The sequence below is a fragment of the Bos indicus genome, chromosome 8, assembly GCF_029378745.1.
Source record: "Bos indicus isolate NIAB-ARS_2022 breed Sahiwal x Tharparkar chromosome 8, NIAB-ARS_B.indTharparkar_mat_pri_1.0, whole genome shotgun sequence".
NCBI classification, from domain to species: domain Eukaryota; kingdom Metazoa; phylum Chordata; class Mammalia; order Artiodactyla; family Bovidae; genus Bos; species Bos indicus.
Window position 1 is genome coordinate 63,887,161 of NC_091767.1, and position 20,488 is coordinate 63,907,648.

Consider the following 20,488-nt stretch of genomic DNA (forward strand, 5'->3'; position numbering starts at 1 on the left):
GAAGGGTGGCTCTTTGGGTAGACCCAGGCCCCAAGGTATAGGGTCCCCTCTCTGCTGGTAGGATGCTTTAGTGGAGATAATGTTACATATAGATCTGAGATCCCCAACTGGTGGGAGGCTTGAAATTATTGTAGTGGCTGCCAGAATCCATTCTTGTACAGACATTTCCTCCATCGATAGTTTCCTCGTGCACTTGTGTGCACGAGGAAAAGGCTATGGATGTGTTTTTAGCTTTTGATAAGATGGAAGTCGCTATTCTCCATAGCTGTTGTACTGGAACTTTCAGCTCCACAAGGGAAGAAAATTGTCTGTCTTAGAACAGAGCTACCATACAGTGCTGCTAAGTCACTTCAGTTGTGTCCGACTCTGTGTGACCCCGTAGATGGCAGCCCACAAGGCTCCCTTGTCCCTGGGATTCTCCAGGCAAAAACACTGGAGTGGGTTGCCATTTCCTTCTCCAATGCATGAAAGTGAAAAGTGAAAGTGAAGTCGTTCAGTCGTGTCCGACTCATAGCGACCCCATGGACTGCAGCCCACCAGGCTCCTCCGTCCATGGGAGTTTCCAGGCAAGAGTACTGGAGTGGGGTGCCATTGCCTTCTCCACCATACAGTAGGTGCTCAATAAATGCTAGTTGAATGAACAGTATGTGTGTTGGTGGCTATAAAAGGCTTCCCTCTCTCAGTCAGGAATTACCTTTCCAGGAATAAGTGTGTGGGGTGCATGAGCATGGGAACGTTGGGTGGAATGTGAAAAATGCTGTTCATGCATATGCATGCAGGAGACTGGCCAGTCCCACTCAAGTTCAAGGTTTCTAAGAATCCTTTTGAAGGCAGCCTCCTACCCAGTGTGGTCCGTGCCCATAGCGGCTCCTTGTGGGGGAAGGCACAGATCACCATTCATGTGCCTAGGGTAGCTGGGGATCCTAGGCTTCCTTCTTAGGGTCCATGTGTCCCTCAAACACCTCGCTCCCACCAAAACCCACTGGGGACCTTGAGGACCCAGAAAATGTTGGGCTTTCAGGGTCCTCTATCTGGCTCTCCTAAATTACAGAGAGGCGGGTGGAGGCTCAGAGAGAACAAGGGACATGATGAGAGTCACACAGTTCAGATATAAGGAGCTGGATCCAGAACTGGGTCTTCTGATGTCCAGGTGGCTGGCATCTCGCCACCCTCAAAGTCCCAGGTTTTGCTGCTGTTTCATCATAGACACGTTGTCCCATCGTCCTCAGGGATGGGGGAGGAAAGGTGGGGACAGGACTTCGCACATGCTGTGGGTCTCTTCTGTGCCTGGCAGCCTGTGGTTACAAGTAAGCCTTGGAAACACCATGTGCTGTGCTTAGTCACTCAGCTGTGTCCCACTCTTGGCGACCCCACTGACTGTAGCCCGCCAGGCTCCTCTGTCCATGGGATTCTCCAGGCAAGAATACTGGAGTGGGTTGCCATTCCCTTCTGCAGGGGATCTTCCTGACCTAGGATTTGAACCTGGGTCTCCTGCATTGTGGGCAGATAGTTTACCACCTGAGCCACCAGGGAAGCCCTTGGAAACATCAGATGGATTTCAAATCCCAATTCTTCCATGTGTCAGCTGAGTGACTTGGGCAGATTGCTCAGAAGGAAGGTTGGTTCCCTCATCTGGACAGGGGGTAGTCAGGGTGCTGCCTCCCGGGCTGTGTGAGGCACTCAGCGTAGAGCCTGAGATGGCAGGGCCTTGGTGGGTGAGGGCTCTCCCTGAAACCATGAACCTCACCCTGTACGTATAACAGCATCCCTGGGGAGCTCTTAAGACATACTGAGGCCTGAGCCTCATCCCCAGAGATCCTGACTAGGGTGGAGCTGGGTATCAGTCTTCTAAAGCCCTCAAGTGGTTCTTCTAAAGCCCAGCTAGGAGCTCAGTGCTAGAGCATACATGCCATGAGGGCAGGGGACACGTCTGTCCTGTTCACTCGTAAATCTTCCACAGTAGCAGTGCCAGGCATGTGGTGGTTGGTGCTTGAGAATATTTGTGAATGAATGGATGAACAAACAGATGAACAAGGCAAGCTTCCCTGTCTCTATCTACACTTACCTTTTCAGGAATAAGTGTGTAGGCTCGTGAGTTCAGCATCTGACATTACCCTGTACCGCCACCCTGAGAACTGGCATTGTCATCTCTATGTCCAGATAATGAAACTAAGGCTCAGAGAAGTAAACGAACTGGCGCAAGGTCACCAGCTAGTAAGTGATGAGTTCTCTCTGGAATGGAATTTCATGTCCTTCCCAGCATCTGCTGGGTGAGGCTCAAACTCCTGGGGTCCTCTGCCCAAGGTCACCCTCAGTTTTGGGTCTCCAGTTAGGGGCATCTCCTGGGTGCCCAGCTTGGAAGGCCTCATTCCCTTGCCCGTTTTTCCAGAGTGCACAGGCTCTTCCTCCAGCTAACATTTGGAGGCCATCAAGCTGTACTTTCATCTAGATTGAACAAGAGTCAGCCTGTTTCAAAATATGACTTCAGGGTCACCATCTGTTCTGGCTGTTCCCTTAAACTCCAGTCCCATTTCAGGGCCACACAGGGCTCCAGCAGCATGCAGAGAGCACATCTCGGCCCAGAGGAGCAGGAGAACCTGTATAAAGCAGTGGTGTGCTTGATAACAGCTGTAGGACTAAGTTCTTATGTTGTTCGTTTCCCCCTACTCAGTGGCATCAGGTCGTTATATGTGTGGACCACAAACCTCTCCCCGCTCCCCCGCCACTATGCATCCATTCCCATATTGGGCACCTACTGTGTACCATACGCTTCCCCATGCCTCACCTTCTTAGGGAAATGGGTGAGAGTAGCCTGGATGGTGGGAACATGAATTGCTGGGCAAGTCACATTGTCAGTCTGGGCCTCGGTTTTCTCATCTCGGGGACACTGGACTGAAGTCCTTCCCAGCTCTGGAGGTCACCCCAACTCTCCAGGCCTCTATCAGCCTAGTCAGTATAGGCAAGATTGCACAGTGCCTGCTGATGCCATGAGCTCATTCTACTGGCTTCCTCCCTGCTCTGGCTAAATTCACACAAGCTCATCTGTGGACGCCCTGGGCCATTCCCAGGGCAGCTTGATTTTGCCCAGGGCATAACATGCCAAGTGCTGAGAGGCTGCAGGAAAGTATGTCTCCTGCTGTTGCCAAAAGACCGCCTTCGCTCCGCATTCCAAATCACCCAATCCACCCTCTCCTTGGCAAGGGAAAGGAAGGGGCCTGACTGCCGGGGGCAGCAGCTCGGGGTGAAGTGGTGATAGCTCCTAAAATGGTCAGCAGCAGCCTTCCTCAGAAACCTTTCAAGGCACCCCATAGCCTGCAGCATAAATTTTAGTCTTCTCAGCTTGACATTCAAGGCCCTCCCTAATCTGTTTCCAATCTCCCAAGTGAAAAAGTGATTAAGAGTAGAAAGAGCTAGGAAGGACCTCAGATGACCCACACGTGGGCTGCAACCACCCCATTCCAGCTCTGTGGTCTTGATCTCCTTCAGCCTTGATCTGCAAAATGGGAGAGCAATAGTCCCCACCTTATCAAATTGTCCTGAGAGTGAATAAGCTGATGTTGGCTTTACACTTCTGAATCTGGCTTCGTAATTCTCTCCTTGCTGCTCTAATGGTGGAGGTTACCTGAGCGTCCCATTGCTCCCATTCTCCAGGACCACTCACAAACCCCTCAGTTTCCTAACCCCATGGGTTTGCCTGTGCTCTGCTTGTTCCACGATGTTCACCTGTGCAGAGTTCTCCGGTTCAGACACCTGTATCGGGGCTCTGTGTGTTGATGTCTTGCCCCCTTTTCTAGGCTGAGAGCTATTCAGGACCAGAGTCTGAGTTTTCGTGATCTCTCAAAGTCCAGCCCAGGCCCGAGTCCAGAAGAGGGTGGCCACTGGGTACTGGTTGTGTACAATGCCGAAACCCTCAACTGGGACCAGGATAGAGGGAAAGACAGGGAGGTCTGCTCCTGCCTTCCCTTCCAAGATCCATCCTTCCCTTGTGGCTGCATTCTCTCAGGGCACACAATGTAAATTATGACCAAATTGCATGTGGTTAGCTGTAGGAGATTTTATGGACCATGTGGTATCTACCATGGGAAAAGAACTCAAATACCTAAGGACATGCCTCACTTAGAGACTTAGAAAGCTCCAGAATTACTCTTTCAAGCTCCTCCCATCCCAATGATGCCCCTCCCACCACAGTACCTTACATCAAGAGGCTGGGGTGGCGGGAGAGTGGGACATGGCAGCGAGGAGCAGGAGTCTTATCCTTCTTCCAGGACCACGAGGGCTGGCCTGTCCCATCCCATCTTGCCCAGTGGCCCCAGCTCATGCCCTAGCCCCCAGGTGGCAAGGAGCAGCCTCCCTAAGGTCTCCAGCCAAACCTCAAGAACCTTATGGTATATAACCAGAAGGGGAAGCATATGTAGTTCACAGTCCCTACCCAGACACTTGTTTCAGAGAGGCAGGAGGTGGAGGCAGCTGGAATTCAGTCTGAAGTCTAGGAGGCCAGTGTGTTTTAGAGCGACACTCCCAGCTCAGTCGGTGGGTGAGAGCCAAGGCAGGCGTTTTTCAGAAGACTGGTCATTCTGTGCCCTCCTACTTAAGGGTCAGCCAAAAGGATGGAAAATCGCAGCACTCAGAAAAGTTAACATCAGGCCTCTGTGTGGCTATTAAGACTACGTTGTACTTCAACAGTGGGATCAGCGGAGAGCTAGACTATTAAGTGCATATTGAGCTAAATGGTGCTGGTGGGATGACTGCGACAACAGCTGGTGTTCATTAGAGTTCTTCGTAATTGATGACAAAGACTATTGATTTTATCTATTGATGAAAATAAATGCGATATGGCAAGGCAGATATATGGTCACTCTGGTCCAGAATCCGTTAAGCTCATTTATTCACTTACATGTGCATTATTCATTCATTCATTCCTCCATCAATGCTCAATTCTTGCCTAACTCAGGCAAGCCCTGTGCTTGAGGGGTCGGGGTGAAGCTGGGAGATATAAACATGAAACAGATGATGCCTGCTCGCCCAAGGGCTCACAGACTGGTGGGAAACATAGGCAAATAAACAGATAATAACAGAGTATTGAGGAATTGGACCTTCCTGGGAAATTTACCAAGGGAGGGTTTCTTCGCAAGATTGGGTGATTCATTTGTAGGCATTTAGAAAAAGTCAGCTCTGAGGCCCGGCTTCACATGTGGCTGGAGAGGAGTTCCTGGAGTCTTCAGGCCCCTTAAGCTCCGGGCAGGGCAAGGGGACAATGGGGAGGCAAGGGAAATAGCTGTTGCTACCCCTCCTGGAAGGCGTGGGCTCCTCCTGCTTGGGACAGGCCTTCTCTGGGGGAGCAGCCCCCTTGGAGTCGCAAGCTTCCTCTTGGCTGCAGAACCCTTGCCGACATGCCCAGTTCCCCTGGGCTGACCTCCCAAGCCTCTCTGCATCCTCAGACCACCAGCCTCCTTCCCACAGCTGGGTTCACTTGGCTGCCTCTCCCTGTTAGTTAGTGGGATCTAGTCACTCAGGGGACTCAGCCTCCTATCAGCCTGTCTGGGAAGCAGCCCATTCACTGTGGCTGTGCTGTGATCCGAGGGAAGCCCCATCTCAGCTGGGGCTCTGCCTAGCCCCATGCCCGGGTCTCCGCCCCTACAGTGGACTTCTCTGCTGCTGGCTGCCTGCTCGTGTCTCCTGCTCCATGATTCCCCCACTGCTGGCCTCCGTGCAGGTCTTAGGCCTCCAGCTTCTGCTCAGCAGCACAGTGTAGGGCAGTGGGTCTCAAACTTGAGTGTGCATCATTACCTGCGGGGCTGGGTAAAACACAGGGTGCTGCTGCCCTCTTCCCTGCACAAGGTCTGATTCAGCAGGTCTGGAGAAGAGCCAGAGCATCTGAATCTCTAGTAAGTTCCCAGGTGAGGCTGATGCTGCTGGTCTGGGAATTGCACTTGGAGAATCATCGTTGTGGTTAAGCAGGTGGGCTATGGAACATGGACCCAGGCTGGGTTCTCGTCTTGTCTCTGCCACTTACTTAGCTGTCACACTTAGTGTCTCTGTCACACTTAGCTGTGTGACCTCCTCTCTCTGCATCTCGGTCTATTCATAAAGAATATACAGGTAGTAACACCTTCCTCACTGACTCAGTCCAGGCACTGCACTCAGAATAAGACTGGCATACAGTTCAGTCGCTCAGTCATGTCTGACTCTTTGCGACCCCATGGACTGCAGCATGCCAGGCTTCCCTGTCCATTAACCAACTCCCAGAACGTGCTCAAACTCATGTCTATCGAGTCAGTAATGCCATCCAACCATCTCATCCTTTGTCCTTCCTCCTGCCTTCAATCTTTCCCAGCGTCAGGGTCTTTTCTAATGAGTCAGTCCTTTGCATCAGATGGCCAAAGTATTGGAGCTTCAGCTTCAGCATCAGTCCTTCCAGTGAGTATTCAGGACTGATTTCCTTTCAGATGCTTGGCATACAGTAAGTAGTCAATGAATGCTTTAGGTTCCTTGTCTGCTGTAACAAACTACCACAAACTGGTAAAATTCTAGAGGCAAGAAGTCCAAAATCAAGATATCAGCAGGGCTGCACTGCCTGTGGAGGCTCTGGAGGAGAATATTTCTTTGCCTCTTCCAGCTATGAGGGCTGTCCATAATCCTTGACTGCATCACTGTATCACTCCGGTCTCTGCCTCTGTCTTCTCTCTGTCAGATCTCTCCTTTGTCTTATAAGGACACAGGTTATTGGATTTTGGTCCACTCGGGTAATCCAGGATCATCTCTTCATCTTGCGATCCTTAAGTGTATATCTTCAGAAGACCTTTATTCCAAATAAAGCCACATTCACAGGTTCCAGGTACCTATCATTTTTGAGGCCATCATTTAGGTCCTCTACAGTGAACATGCGCTATTATTATTATTATTTAGTTACCGTTTCTTCCAGCTGCTGCAGTTAGCCTGCCTTGGGGTTGGAGCCTGCCTTGGAGGGGATGGAGTGGGAATGTTATACTAATTTCTAAGTTCCAGCTCCCCTTGGTCAGCCCCATTTTATTCAAGCCATCTCCAGGCTGGGTCAGGAAATTCTGTTTCTGAAGTTACACTGGCCACATTATAGCATTTCAGCAGGTTCGAATTTCACTAATCTGAGAAAAACAGCACTCTCCTCCTCCAGACACCAGTTTAGAGTCCCCTGTCCATTTTAGTTGTTCCTCATACCCGAGCAGGGTACACTTAACAAAGCATTTCCACATGCAGACCCACACTTGACCCTCACTGCAACTAAGCTGAAGGAGATCATATCACCCCATATTGCATGTGAGAAAACTGAAACCCAGAGGGAAAACTGCACAAACCTACCTTTCCTGGCAATTATAGACAGTAGTTCAGCGGGGAGAAAAGAAGGCTAATGTCATTGACGATGACCGCAGTACCAACACCCACTGTGCTGTGTAGAACGTACGCTTTGCTAGGCCCTCTGCTTAGTATCTTATGTCGATTTCTCAAAACTCTCTGCTGAAGCAGGTGGCATTAGTCCTGTGTTATGGGTGTAGACTCCAAGGCTCAGAGAGATGAAGTGCCGTGTCCAAAGATGCACAGCTTTTAAATGATGAACTTGAAGCCAGAGCTGGCTGAGACTTTCTCCCCATTACTGTGCTGCTTGGAGGTCCTTTTCCAGTTTGAAAGATAGTTCGGAGCAGCCAAGATGGGAGAAGTGGCTCTCCAGGTCCCTCCCCAGATCTGCTCAGGAGATGAAGCTCGTAAGAGACTGTCTCTCTCTGGTGCTGAGTGCTGACGCTCAGAGCGGTGGGGCGGGGCAGCAGGGCAATGGGAATAGAGAGGCAGATGGGCCCAAGGTCACTGAGGGCTGGGACAGTCAGGGTGTGCTCCCTGGAGTGGGCCACCCTTGGCTTGAAGTGACATTCCTGGGCAGCAGAGGGAAACCACTCCTTGCCTCAGGCAGATGGGAGTTTAGAATCGCTAGTTCTGGGCTCTGATAACTGTGTGCCCTTGGGCAAGTTATGGAACTTCTGTGTGCCTCTGTTACCTCATCTGTTGACTGAGAACAGCAAGAGTGGAGTTGTAGAGAACTGGGTAGGGGGGCTGTGAATCAGCATCAGCTGGGGTGCTGGTGCCCAGGCCCCGCCTGGACCAACTGAATCAGCATCTCTGGGGGGTGGGCTGCTGGCATCAGCATTTTCAAAAAATCTCCCCAGTGATTCTGTGCAGCCAGGGTTGAGAACCACTGCTCTGCAGCTAAAGTACACGGCACCCAAGACATAGTAAAGGCTCAGTAGGTCCGTCATTATACGTCCCTCATACAGTCATGAACTTAACCTGTATTGGGGTCCTACCTGTGCCAGGCTCTACCAGGTGCCCGTATCACCTGCAGTGCGTACTTCTTGCTCAGCCGTTCCTAGCACTGATTCCGAGAGCATCAGTTAATTGGGTTCAATGCTGTACGAAGACATGGTCCAAATCTAATATTCTAAAAAGAAAGTTTTACCGACAAGGGGGAGAATCTGGAAAATGTGCCCACATCAGAGAAACAGAAACCCTTTGTGTAGGAAGAGCAGTCAAAGATCTCCAGCCCTTTACAGAGGCAACTGGAGAAGAAAGAGTGGGCTGCAGACTCTCTGTGGGTCCCCTGGTGAATACCTGCCCCTACAGTGCCCTCACTTCAACATCTATAATGTGGAAAGGTTTCTGTTGGGTGCCTCTGTATTGAGGGGTTAGTTTTTAGCTGCAAAATTCTTTCCTAATGAGACCATAATTGGAACCCAATAAATTAAGCAAGAACTTCCCTGCCATGCAATCCCTGGGGGTGTGGTAAAGAATCTGCCTGCAGTGTAGGAGCCGCAGGAGATGTGGGTTTTATCCCTGGGTCAGGAAGATCCCCTGGAGTAGGAAATGGCAACCCACTCCATTATTCTTGCCTGGAAAATTTCATGGACAGAGGGGCCTGGTGGTCTATAGCCCATGGGGTTTCAAAGAGTTGGACATGACTTAGCGACTAAACAACAGCATATTAAGCAAATCAGATCTGAGTTGCTTTGGTGTGAGTGTGGATCAGGATAGGTGAGTGAGCATGTGTGAGAGTCTCCATGAACAATTTGCAGGTGGATATGTGTGTGAGTGTGTGAAGGCGTCAGGGTGCTTGAGCATGGGGTGAATGCAGGTGAAGGTATGTGTCTGTGTGAATGAGTGTGTATGAGTACCTGTAGCGGGGTGTGAGTATGTTCATGGGATTGTTGTGAATAGGTAAGAGTGTGTGTATGTGTGTGGTTTTTGAGTGTGAATCTGTACGAATGTGTGGGATGCATGTGTGTCCACATGTGTTAGGGGCTGGGGGCAGGCCTCCTCCTTATCCTCCCCTCTCCTGCTGGTGGCCTCCTCCACATCCTGCCCTGCACTCTTGCCTCCCCTGCCCCTGGGGAACAGTTAGGAACCATCTGGTCCACACATCTGTCCTGACCTCACCACCCTGCCAGCCTTGGTTCTGTGTCCCCTTGCAGTACTGAGCCAGGCATTGTCAGGAGTTCCTGAAATTGGTGGAGACCCAGCAGGTCTCCACCTATTCCTTTCTGGTCCCCCTTGTGTGCCCCAGGCAAGCCCCTTCTCCAGGCCAGTGAGTTTTCCTTGCAGAGCTAGGGGCCCAGTCCTCCAGAGCTGCTGCCCGGAGTGATGACTCACTGCAGCTGATGTCATCCTCAGGAGCCCAGGCCTCCATCACACTCAAAGACGCTTTGTTCCCCAAATGAAAAAGGATGGGCCATAAACTGAAAGAAGTTACTGCAAGACTCTTCCCAGATGCCCACGGTGCTCATGCCTGCCCACACCTGCCAGCCTCTGCTGGACCGCTTGGTGCGTGTGGTCCCTGCGTGGCTTTGAACCCAGGTTCAGGGAAGGCCATGAGGAAGGGGTCTGAAGGCCCTCACTGCAGCAGGAGAGCAAGACACCCTGCCTGCTTCCTGGGGCTCAATTCCGCCTAGCTCACGGTGTGTGTGTGTGTGTGTGTGTGTGTGTGTGTGTGTGTGTGTAGTGGGTGGTGCAGGCCCTGGCCACAGGATGAGAGTCATACACTCTCCAGGCTCAACTCGTCGGTTCCCTGGTCTCTGGGCCTGCTTATCCAATTCTATTATTTATTCTGTAACGGCTAACAGTTGGGGGATGGCTGTGAGGGGAACTGCAGAGACCACAAGGGTATCTGGCTCAGAGTCAGTCTATTCGCTGGGTCCTGAGTGCTCCTGATGCGCTGAGCCCTGTGCTGAGCACAGCCCTTGTCGGGTTGTCCATTCTCTCCGGGACAATAGAATGTTGTCCATTTTCTCCAGTCTCTTCTATTGCTGCCCTGCTCTACAGATTAGTCTACAGCTCAGAGAAGCCAATTGGCTTGCCCACCCCAGTTAGTGGTGGACCTAGGGCTCACACCCAGGTTGTTCTGCTCCCAAAGCCCAGGTGGTTAACCCTTACCTGTGTCTGCCAACCAGGAGAGGGCATTAGACTCACCCAGGCCAGACTCTGGAAGACTCTGATTTGATAGGGCCGGGCAGGAAGAGCAGATCCCTGTCTTTTCAGAAGCTCCTTGGGTGACTCTGATGAGTGGTTAGGGCTGGGACCTTCATACCACATCATACTACATAGTCAGATTTGAATCCTGACTCCAGTTGCTCATTATCTTCATGGCCTTGGGGGCAGTAACTGACTTTTCCAAGCCTCAGTTTTCTGTCTTGTAAAATGAGGTTAATAATATCTACTTCATAAAGAATCAAGGGTGAAGAGATGATGGAAAGCTCTTTGAATAGTGCCTGTCACGCAGCACGCCCACAGTAAATCTTAGCCACAGATCTTATTGTTTCTTTTCATCCCTTTATGGGTCACCCTTGCTGGACTGTGCTGGTACTGGGGACCGAGATATGGATCTGCATGGTCCATGCCCAGGAGCCCATGTCTATGCGTATCAGAGAAGGAAGGGCACTAACCAGCAGAATGCAGAGAGGAGTGTGCTGAGGTGGAGGGATGGTCAGCTACTGTGGGGACACAGATGGAAGGCCGTGGGGGAAGCCAGGAGGCGGTGGGCTATAATAGGTTGGCTCCTGCACTGCGGCTTCGGGTGAGATACTTCCCCTCTTTGGGGCTTGATTCCTTCCTTTGCCAAATGGGAGAATGACACCCATCTTGCCTCCCTTCTGGCAGAGGGAGCAGATGAGAGGATGCTTCAGAAACCACAGGGGATGCTGCTGGGTACAGACTTATTCCTGCTGGGGCTGCCAGCTGGACCCAGCTCCTTCCAGCTGCCAGGCAGGGCAGCCAGGCTGCAGAGCCCACACCCTGCTAGGTCTCTGACCACCTCCAGGCCCCTTCAAAACCATCCTTTTCTCAGTTGAGGTCAGAGGCCTGAAAGAAAGAGACAGAGTGCGCGCGAGAGAAAGGAAAGCTCATACAGTAACTTCATTGAGCAGGAAAATTCTTGCACTATATATGAAAACCGGAAAAGGGAAAGAGGCGTTCTAAGTTTACATGTAGAAAAATGCTCTTCTGTAATTCAGAAAAATGAGGTCTTTGATTGTTGGCAAGCCCAGGTCTCCCTTCTAAGTTGATCCAGGATTTTTTTCCCTGGCAGGGAAACAGTTCTTTTTTCTAAGAAATGCATTGGGTGGTAGGTTTTTCTAAGAACCTCTTGAATCTGTGCTGGGTGCAGATAGAGCCCCTGCAGCAGGAATTCTGTTGCACTCATTTTCCTTGGGAAGGGAGTCAGGTAGAGCTGGGCGCCTCGGGGACTCCAGGCTGGGTGGGGTGACGTTTCCTCCCAGGCAGAGCCATGACATTTTCCTGGGCACAGTGCTCATCGCCTCTGGCCAGGTTGCGCTGCCCAAAGGCAAGGACATCTGTGAGGGGAGGGCTGGATTTGTGCTGGTCCCTTTTGGAGTCATTCCTTCCAGGCCTGAAGGCTGTGGGCTGAAGGAACTGGCAGTTAAGAGTGGTTAGAGAAACTGGAAAACAGATGGGAGATGAGGATGCAAAATTGGAGACATTCAGACCTGGCAAGGGCCTTTGGAAGCCATCTGATGCAAGCCTCTCATTTCAGATGAGGAACCTGAGGCTCAGAGAGAAAGGAGACGGCTACATTGGGCTGGTGGCAGAGTCTGCCTCACAGGCCATGGTCCCACCCTGTATAATGTCCGAGAGGCCATGGTGTGGAGGTCCAGGCTGACTCGTGTGTGGTCCAGGGGGCAGAGTTAGGCCCAGCCAGGCGGGTGGAGGCTACAGGGGGACATGCCTCAGCTTACTGACTTCGATTTGCCCAGCAGTGGCCAGGGTTGCCCTGGCGTGGGGGATGAGCTCCTGGACAGTGGACATTATGCAAGCAGTAACCGGATGGACTTTCGCTGTGGGAAGGGAATGTGGCGGAGGAGGCTCCTTCTCCAGATGGTGAGCTGCACATTTTCTGCATCAAGTCTGTGGCTTGGTGCACTCGCAGCAGGCAGCATAGGAGGTATTGGGGATCTCCCCTCTGAGTGCAGGGAAATCCAGGAGAGAGATGCCCTGCTGGGGCCCCCAGGGCCGTCATGCGCACTTTACCTATACATACTTAGCCTGCTGGCTCCAGTAACCTGGAGTCATCTGGACCCTTGTGCCTGCCCCAGTGGGAGCAGCAGGAGTCAGTGAGTTGCTGTTTAAGCTGACTGAAGTGTTCTGTAGTCTTCACAGCTGCAAGTGGAAATGGGATGTAGGGAGGGGAACACCCTTTGCCTTCCCAGACAGCCGGGGTAGGAAGGGGGCAGAGGATGGGAGGGAGGCACCTGGGTTCTAGTCCTGGCTCGTCCACAGTTCCCCACTGACCTCAGGCCCGCTCTCTTGGGTCACTTCCAGACCTGACTCTGAGTCTATTGTTGGGGCCACATTCTCCCAGTTTCCCTAGGCTCAGGCAGTGTCCCTCTCAGCTGCAGCCCAGGAAGCCTTTCTTGCGTTTCATGGGTGCAGTTCTTGGTATGGCCACCAGGGGCCGCTGCCGCGCGCGTTCCTGAAGTGTCCTCAGCCTCCCTGTCTGGCTCTCTGCAACCGGCTTTGACCGAGAGCCAGGGGAATGCTCCTCAGTCCCTTGGGGCTGACAAGCACGAACACTGGGCTCAGGTCCCAGATATTCATCTGTGAGATGAAGATGGAGTTTTGCAAAGCCAGATTCGGTTCCCTAAGGAGGCAAAGCTCCATAGCCCAGGCTAACCCCAGGCACTGCTTCAGGACCCCACAGATGGAAAGGCTGAACCAGCCCATTACACAGAAGGAGAAACTGAGGTCTGCTTGGGGAAGAGAGGTGTTAGCTATCCTGGAGAGGAGGAGGGGGAAGGGTTCCAGTTCTTCACCTCCTCTGGCCTCTGGTCACGGTCATCTCTGTGGAAAGAAAACCTGAACCCTGCCCTGTTTGTTTCTTCATCACTAGAATTCTGTCCCAGTTTCCATGGAAACTAGCTTTGGACCCCTGGGAGGAAAGTTGCACCATGTGGTGACTATTCAGATTTCCTCTCCCCAGTCCACCTCTAAAGCCGTCTGATTCCTCTTCCCTGTGCCCCCGGGAGGGGCTGCTGCAAAGTTGTACTCCGATACCCAAACCAAAGACTTGAGGAGAGTGAGGCCCAGTTGCATCTGTCTGCCCCCTTTCCTCAGGCCACAGCTCTGAGTGCCTGCTCTCTGCCAAGCTCTCATGTGGGTATTTGAATGGGGGAGTCATGCCTGTGGCTCTGTGTATAGTGTAGGAGTGAAGCTCCGGGGTCTTGGGGTGCAGCTGAGTGAGCGTAGAAAGATTCAGCTGTTAAAAGATAGGGGAAGGTGTTACCAATAAAAGGGACAGAGTGAGCAAAGGCAAGAACAGGAAAAGGGGGAGAATGATGAGAGGAATCAGAAGGTGTCTTGAGTGGAATTTTGATTTGATTCTGAGCGTGCTGGGGAGCCGTTGAAGGCTCTGGAGTTTGAGTAGCATAAATGGCTGACTGCTAACAGAGACATCTAGATCAGGAACTCCTTGAGAGCCTGCATTCTGGTTTCAGTTCCACATCCCTAGCTGCACACAAGGCATAATGTGGGGGCTTCACAAATGTTATCAAATTCATGAATGGAAAAGTGGGTTGAAGAACCCCCACTGAAATGAAGCTGCAAGTGTGTGTGCCAAGTCGCTTCAGTCGTATCTGACTCTTTGCAACCCTATGGACCATTGCCCACCAGGCTCCTCTTTCCATGGGATTCTCCAGGCAAGAATACTGGAGTGGGTTGCCATGCCCTCCTCTAGGGGATCTTCCCAACCCAGGAATCGAACCCACATCTCCTGCATCTCCTGCATTGGCAAGTGAGTTCTTTACCACTAGTGCCACCTGGGAAGCCCAGAAATGAAGCTATCCCTATGCATTAATGAAGTGAGATTAAGACTGAGGTCAGATGTCCTCTGAGATAGGCAGTTATCTGTGGAGAATTGTGGCACCCTCCCACAAAAGGCCCCAAGCTTCCTGAGGCTAGAGAGTTCTGTGATCAGTCCCCTATTAGCACCACCCCCTCCAGTCTTGCCCCTCAAGGATGGTGGAACGTCCTCCCAGCAGCTGTGATCTCCATCCCCCTGCTTCCCACCCAGCACAGAGCCATCCCAGGACAAGCCTATGGACCTAGCTGCTGGGCCTGTTTGTCTTGGCTTCCTGGCTTCTCTCCCCTCCCTGGTGGCTGCCTGAGCAGGTGGCCCTCCTGCCAGAGGCCAAGGGGAAGTGAGCCAGTAGGCCCAGGCGCAGCCCTGAGCATGGGTCACTCCAGGCCAGAGGTCACTCCCTGCCATCCCACAGCATGCCGTGGGACAGTGTGTGTGGAGGGAGGGGGCGGTTGCTGAGAGCACAGCAGGGGCTGACTTGGACTTCCTTTAGGTTGTGGCTTGGCTCCCCCTGTGGCTGACCCAGTGGAAGCAAGGCCTGCTGCCTGCTGCTTGCATGCTGGTTCTCCCTCATAGCCGAGGTCTGGGCAGCAGGGGGCAGGTAGGATTAGGAAAGGATCTCTTTGCAGACTTTGGTTTTTACTAAACTTAAACCTTTGGATCAAGCAGAAGACCAGTTTCTACTATTTGTTGAGCACTTGTACTTTTCCTCCATTATCTCATTTGGTCCCCATGTGTGAGATGGGTGGGACATTCCTACATCACCAGTAAGTTATCCGCCCAAAAGCTGCCTACTTGGTAACTGGCACAGGCTGGATCTGAACCCAGCTCTGTCCAGCGCCAAGGCAGTTCTCTACAGGCTGCCTCTTCTGTCCACTCTCGAGCTGGCCCACCAGTGGCCTGTGCCTAGCGTGGCTAGGGCAGCCCAGGGGTCGTGGAGGGACGCCAGTTGCGGGTCACCTGCCACTCCAAGTCACCCCAAGGCAGAATCACATCTCCCCCTCCACCCATTCTTGCTTCACTGCTCCACCTGTTACTTCCTGGATGTGTGTCCTAGTCATGAAACTCTCTCCTTGACCATTATTTCCCTGTCTATAAAATAAGGAGGTTGGCTCGATGGGTGATTTTTTTTCTTTTTTTTTTTTGAAGCAGAATCCCTCCTGGAACTAAGAATTCCCAAAATGGCCATGTGGAAGCCTGGGCTTTACTGCTTTACATGGCAGCACTGGGCTGGTTTAAGCAGGCTTCTGGGTGGAAACCTTTCAATCCCTGTCCTGGAGTCCCTGAACCCCACCTGTTCCTGAGTCCTTGGAACACCACTTAGAAACAAGCCTCTGGATGAGAGGCCTGGGTCATATACCCACTGTGGAACCACACATTCTGCAGACCTGGAGCATCCCACTGGAAAGGGGCTTCCTCTCCTATCCTCAGTAGGAGAAGGAGACGAGCTGGAGGAAAAGCTTTCACTGGATCAGATGGAGAAGACAGAAAGCTATCAGCAGGGTACTCATGCTTTTATTTGGCTTTTATCTTTAAACTGTGGAGGGGAGAAAAGAAATCTCAGTGGGGTGCTTGCTTTTATTTCTGTTTCATTACTTTTCACTCTTTCCCCCTTTGTATACAGAAATGGGCTATCTTTGAGTGAGGAAAAACATAAAAGATTTTGTACTTTCTAAAAGAGGATGTAAAGAGTTAATATCTTTAAAAATATGTAAATGTCTATTTTTCACTTCATGTGCTTGAGGTAAAATTCAAAAAGTACAAAAGAGTATCCATTGAGAAGAAAGTCTGTTGTCACCCAGCCACTAGCTTCCTTCCCTGGAGAGTCTCTGGCCTCAGCTTCTTGTGTATCTTTCTAGAAATATTCTAATATATATTTTATGTATTTAACATGTATTAATATATGTACTTCCAATGGATAGCATGGCATCTGGTCCCATCACTTCATGGGAAATAGATGGGGAAACAGTGGAAACAGTGTCAGACTTTATTTTTTTTGGGCTCCAAAATCACTGCAGATGGTGACTGCAGCCATGAAATTAAAAGATGCTTACTCCTTGGAAGGAAAGTTATGACCAACCTAGATAGCATATTCAAAAGCAGAGACATTACTTTGCCAACAAAGGTCCATCTAGTCAAGGCTGTGGTTTTTCCAGTGGTCATGTATGGATGTGAGAGTTGGACTGTGAAGAAAGCTGAACGCTGAAGAATTGATGCTTTTGAACTGTGGTGTTGGAGACGACTCTTGAGAGTCCCTTGGACTGCAAGGAGATCCAACCGGTCCATTCTAAAGGAGATCAGTCCTGGGTGTTCTTTGGAAGGAATGATGCTAAAGCTGAAACTCCAGTACTTTAGCCACCTCATGCGAAGAGTTGACTCATTGGAAAAGACTGATGCTGGGAGGGATTGGGGGCAGGAGGAGAAGGGGACGACAGAGGATGAGATGGCTGGATGGCATCGCTGACTCGATGGACGTGAGTCTGGGTGAACTCCAGGAGTTGGTGATGGACAGGGAGGCCTGGCATGCTGCGATTCATGGGGTCACAAAGAGTCAGACACGACTGAACGACTGCACTGAACTGAACTGAATGGATAGCAATTCTATTCTGCACCTTGTTTTTCTGTTTGTTTCTAGTTCATACATCTGTTGTTGTTGTTGCTCAGTTGTGTCCGACTCTTTGTGACCCCGTGGACTGCAGCTTGCCAGGCTTCCCTGTCCTTCCCTGCTTCCCGGAGTTTGCTCAGATTCATGTCCATTGAGTCGATGATGCATCTTCTGTCGCCTGCTTCTCCTCCTGCCCTCAATCTTTCCCAGCATCAGGGTCTTTTCCAAAGAGTCAGCTCTTCTTGTTTCATATTAACACCTAAGGAATCACACCTTTTTAAAGGCTTCACAAGTGGACTTCCCTGGTGGTCCAGTGGTTAAGAATCTGCCTTGCAGTGCAGAGATTGTGGGTTTAGCCTGTAATTAGGGAACCAAGATCCCACATGGCACAGCACAACTAACCATGATCAACTAAGACCCGAGGGAGCCAAATAAATAAATATTTTTAAAAAATAAATAAAGGCTGCATTGGATTGCTTTGTGTGACTATAACAAAAGTTAGTATTTATTTAACCATTCCCTGAGAATTCCAAGATGGAACAGTTTAGATATGTCCAGATACATTTTAAACAGTGCTGCAATGGATATTCTTTTAAGTTCTTTATATGCACACATATAACTTTATCTGTTTCAAAAATTCATAGAAGTATAACCACTGCGTCAAAGAGTACATGTGCACTTTTAATTTTGATACACATAGTGAGGACGCTCCTCCCGCAGATGTTATCACTTTACACTTCCACCAGCAGTGCATGCAATGGCCTGTTCCCTCAAACGCTTGCTAAACAGGATGTTAGCCAACGCTTTGATCTTTGCCAGTCTGATAGGGAAAATGCTGTCTCTTCATAATCTTACCTTGTATCTTTCTTGTTCTGAATGAGGCTAAGTATCTGTTCGTATGTTTAATAGCCCTTTTTTTTTCTTTTACTGTGGAAAGACTTTCCTATTCTTTGCCCATTTTTTCTTTTGGATTATTTTTTTGTTGTTCAGTCTCTCAGTCGTGTCTGACTCTTGGCGACTCCATGGACTGCAGCACACCAGGCTTCACCATCTCCTGGAGCTTGCTCAAACTCACGTCCATTGAGTCAGTGATGCCGTCCAACGGTCTCATCCTCTGTCGTCCCCTTCTTTCTTCTTCAATCTTTCCCAGTATCTTCGGATTATTGACCTCCTGCTTATTCATTTGTTTTTTGTGTTAAGGTAATTTGTTTGTTGTCTGTGATACATGCAGCAAATATTTTTGTCAAGATTGGGATTTTATTTGACACTGTGGGAATTTATTTTTGCTATGCAGAACTTAAAAAATTTGTGTGTCATTAAATTTAACCAATTTATGAATCTTCTTATTTTTGCCTTCTTGGGTTTGCTATACTTTACTTTCTGTTTTAATGCAAATTGCAAACTGGACAGAAAAAGCATTGGATTGAGAATCAGGTCCGTTTATAATTACTAAACCCCTTCCCTCTTTTAACCTCAGTTTTGCCTTCTTTCTGTAGACTGAAGAGGTTGAATTTCATTTATTTGTTCATTTTTTTTCATTCATTCATTCCTTAGCACTGAGCTGGAGGCGGGAACATAGAGATGAATGGTGTGGTCCAATGGGGAGAGAGACAAGTGACCCAAGAGCGACCTGCAGCGTACAGGGGGTGAAAGTGGGGGACCCTAGTGTGTTTTGAAGGAGGAGGATGTAGGTCAGGAGGTGAAACAAGGGATTTCGGGGGTGGGGAGAACGAGGAGTTATTCTGGTAAAAATAGCCAGTGGGATGAGGCGCGGAGGGAAGAGCATTTGACGTGGGGGGAGAGGACCTGCGATGGCCTGGGGCACTGGAAGGACATCATCAGGCTTGCTGGGGAGTCAGAGTGCTGCTGGGTCTAGACCAAGAGGGCCCTCCAGCCAGGTGCCCAGGCCGCTGGGTACCCTGAGAGCACAGGTGACCGGAGAAGCCTTCTCATTAAGGCCTCAACATGATCAGACTTGCCCTTTTGCTGAAGACGCAATAATCATTTTCTTTAGTGTTGTGAAATATTTACCATGACCGTTTTTAACAAAGAATACTACAAGGAATACTTTCGAATATCACCTAGTTTAAGAAATAACATCATCGCTATAGTTGAAAAGCCCCATGGACTTCTCCCCAAATCTCATCTCTCTACCTCCCCTAAATGTTGGCAGGAACATGCTTCTAGTGGGTATGTAAAATGGCACAGTTGCGTCTTAATGGTAATTAAGATAATAATTACATCAAAAAGACATGATAATTATAGCATGCGAGGTGGACATTAACTAATGCTAGAGTGGTAATCATATTGCAATATACAAGGGTATCAGATCAACACTTTGTTCACCTTAAACTTATACAGTGTTATTTGTTGGTTATATATCAGGTTTTTTAAACGGCACAGTTGCTTAAGAGAGCAATTTAGCCATACTCAGTGAAGTTACAGGTGCAAATGTTCATATCATTGAATAATTTCCACCCCAAAGTGGTGGACTCACTTGCACAGGTAAGCACAAGGAGATGTGAATAAGAAAGTCCATAGCAGCAGTGGCTGTACTAGTGATGGGAAACCTCACTTTCCATCAGCAGAAAGATGAAGTAATCCACAGTGACTTATTTATACATAGGATACTGCTATGAAAACATGAGACTTGGAGCCACACTCAACAGGGATAAATCACAAAAATACAATGTTGAGTGGGAAAAAAAAGTTCCAGAATACACGCAGCCTGCCAACACTTATATGAGGTTAGGAGACAGGCACTGCAGTGCTGAATTCTGTTAGAGACATATACTCGTGTAGTAAACACACAAAGACATGCAGGGGGATGATAAACACCAGACCCCTAGAGTGGCTGCCTCTGGGGCATGGGCAGGGGGAAGGATCAGAGGGTTCCTGAGAGCTGCGGCCGAGTTGATATTTCCTAAGTGGGGTGCTGGGCCCATGCCTATTCCTCATGTTATTCTTGTCTTAAAAATGTTAATAATATATTTTATATAGCCCAGAGTGTCCCCAAATTATCATCTCCATGTGTAATCAATCTAAACAGATTAAATAAAATGACCATCTTACATTCCTTTTTTCAAACATTACTTTTTCAAAATCCAGTTTGTATCTACTGTCCATCCGCAGGGTTCCTGTCCATCTCTGCCTGGGACCTGCATTCTTATCTCATCTCTTTAGGTGCATGTGGGTGCAGGTGTCTGTAAGCCAGCCTGCAGCCTTCTCCCAGGGAATAGTGGTTGGGTGGCTCAAGGCTTATGAGCCTAAGTCCTCTCCAGGCCACCACAATGGAGCCCTGTGTTTCTCCCGGCAAAGGGTGGTGGTGAAGAGCACATCCTCTTTAGTCAGATGCTCTGGCTTTAGACTTCTGATGGGCTTACTTTGGGCAAATTTTTTACCTTCTCTAAGTTGTCTCTGGGGCTTCCCAGGTGGTACTAGTGGTAAAGAATCCACCTACCAATACAGGTGATACAGTTTCAATCCCTGGGTTCAGCAGA

The 20,488-nt window shown here is 49.9% G+C and overlaps 1 protein-coding gene across 3 annotated transcripts in view; it reads left to right on the top strand.

Annotated features, from left to right (window-relative positions):
• Positions 1–20,488, top strand: part of COL15A1 (collagen type XV alpha 1 chain) — a 103,372-nt gene that overhangs the window by 13,576 nt on the left and 69,308 nt on the right. The gene's annotated exons all lie outside the window — the stretch shown is intronic.